Raw genomic sequence first — 2,974 nt, forward strand, 5'->3', positions numbered from 1 at the left:
GAACGGAAGTTGCTTCAGCTCCGCCTGATAGACCGTGATCTGTAGCCGGGCGGAAGTGACGCGAGGCGAGCAGGCCGTCCTGCGTAAGTAACAGCCACACTTCGGAGAAGCAGGAGCTTCTACAGACTTAAGACCTCTCGGAGTACCCGAGCCTCACAGACGCCGGACCGAGAGACATTTGTCTTTTGATAACTTGGCCAGGGCTGGTGGAGTGGCTCAAGCAGTAAGATAACTTGCCCAGTTCTACTGCGAAGTGGTTTTGCAACGATAAAGCGTTTTGTTGTGTAGCCCGTTACTAGTTATACCGTACCGAAACTCGTACAGATTGCCGACTGGCTAATGGTCTTGTCAATCTCCGGTAGGCGGGCGCTAAAGCTGATGCCTCAGGAAAATGTTAGAACCCTTTGGTGCTGAGGTCGACTTTTGGAGAAAATCAGGGATTTAATGGATTTCAAGTCTTGTAGATATTTTTTACGGGAAACCGGTATTTAGTACTCTACAAATTTAGAATCATCTGGGAAGTTTTAATTCCTCTAGGACTGGGCCTGGACAAAAACACTTAAAAACATTTTTAATAGTTTATAATAGTTGTGCAGAGAATTTTGTTGTGACATTTCCATATATACATATAATGTACGCCGATTCAATTCATCCCCTCCGTTTTAAAAGCCCTCCTCCCACCTGTCTCCACCATCTAAATTCTAACATGCGAACAGGATTGACAACTGCTGCTCTGGTGCTTTGTGGGAACAAGAAATTGACCAGGGAAAAGAGAAGCGCAAATTAATTAGGTGTCTCTGAGTTCAATATTAGTCTATTTTAAGCTAATCAACCATTGATCTTTTAGTTAACAATAAACTATTTCCCATTTAGTTAAACTAAATGTGTAATGATAAGATGATCAATCCAACCCATCAGTAAAAAGCTATATGCCTCCCAAAACTGAAAAACTGCCTAATGACATCAGATACAAGTCCAGAAATAGAAGAATGATGGCTGTACCTTTAAAAAGCAATGAAATGTAGGCATGTTTGGAGAAAAGCAAACTTAATCCACACTGGATTTGTAGTAGTGTGAGGACTTTGATGTGTCCCTGTACCTACGAGTTCTTACCTGCACATGAAGTAATGAGAAAACAAATTTTCATGGTGCTTGGTACCAGAATAACTTGCCTCTCCCAGAAAAAATTAATTATCTATAAACTGACTTCACATTCCATTTGGTGATGCAGAAATCTGAGAACTGTATGATAACCCACTTGTTGAAATGCATCGGAAGAGGCAATAAGGCTCATTCTCTGATCTTCCTCTTTCAACTATTCTACTTTTGGCAAGCATTGTATCCACAAAAACCACTGCTTAGTAAGCAATGGTTCTTATACCTCTAAGTTTATAAATTAGAAGTTCCCAGGCTGCATTTTGCCAACAGACATGTACTTTGTTTTTTGGATAGTATTAGCTATCCTGAATGGTGAAAAACAAGAATAGAAACTGACTTTGTTACTAACATTTAAAACACAGATATTTTACATAAAAATCTTATCAACTTCTCTCAAAAATGTTGACAATCCAGCAACATCAAGATTATGTCCTTGTATGGTCACATTACTTAGAGAAGAGTAGCACCTTCCTCTTTTATTCATGAGTCATGTTTTTGTAGTTATCATTATTCCTGATATTCCTTGTCAGTTACCTAGTACCGGTTGCATTTCATTTGACTGTGTATTGTATTGTGAAAAATTAATCACCTATACTAGGTGTCCAGTGGCATAATTGGTTCCCTTCCCAGTATCCATTCCCCTTCCCTCACCTTTTGGTTCAGAATAGAACCAGGATTTTATTCATGTATCCACTTAGCCCTCTTGGTTATGTCTTGGGGAAGCTCCAAAGATTGTCTTAATATAAATAATAAGTTCTATTACCCAAGCCAAAATCCTAATCTCAGCAATGGACAGTTTAATCTGGTGAATCTCTTAGGATGTTAGGACTGAGCAGTTTTCTTCTGGAAAATATTACTTGTATGACATCTGAAACTGTGGAGCCTTCTTGCTACCATTCTTAAGAATGGAGCCAACACACAGGGGTGGTCAGAACCAAGAGAATCTCAGGGAAATGGAACCAGATGAACTGAGTTAGGTCACCGTCAACTTCAACCCTCACTTCAGTGTGCTAGAGAAGAAGCTAGGAAATAAGACCTTCCTAGAAATTTACAATTCTCACCACATAGATAATCACACTCTCCAGCTATTGGTGAGATTATTGTTTTCAGAAGTCACAACTAGTCATCTCCTTTACAGGTCTCAAGTTTCTCTAGGGAAGAAAACCAACAGTGTGTGTGTGTGTGTGTGTGTGTGTGTGTGTGTGTGTGTGTGTGTGATATGTGTAATGAGGAAGAAGGAGAAAAGGGAGAGACTGAGAAATTGGATTGTGAAATTGTAGTGGTTAGATAAGTTCACATTTTTCAGGTAGGCTGGCAGACTGGTGACCCAGGGAAGAGTTGCAATTGGAGGCCAAAAGGAGTTTGCTCTCAAAATTTCTTCTCAGGAAGGAAAGGGTATCCATTGTTGTTCTATTAAGGTCTTCAACTGATTTGATGAGGCCTAGTTCCCTTACAGGAGGCAATCTGCTTTATACCACCATGTAAGTATTAATCTAATCCCAAGAACACCTCAGAAACATCCAGAATAATATTTGGGCAAATGTCTGGGCACTATGATCCACTCAAGTTAATACAGAAAACTAACCATCAGAATAGGTAACTGAATTCTCCAGATACTGGTGAGATTAAACTTTTATCAGCCTTTACTAAAAGCCTCAGTGACACTGACATCCTCACAGTAGCTTGTCCTGATTTGAAGGTAGTGCTAGAGAATTGTAAACATGGAATAGATGACGTGAAAAATGATAGCGATCTCTCTCATTGACCACATTCTCCATTTCTGAGCAGCCATTACCTGTTCTTCATCTTAGTCAAG

The sequence above is a fragment of the Castor canadensis genome, chromosome 13 (genome assembly GCF_047511655.1).
Source record: "Castor canadensis chromosome 13, mCasCan1.hap1v2, whole genome shotgun sequence".
Classification (NCBI taxonomy): domain Eukaryota; kingdom Metazoa; phylum Chordata; class Mammalia; order Rodentia; family Castoridae; genus Castor; species Castor canadensis.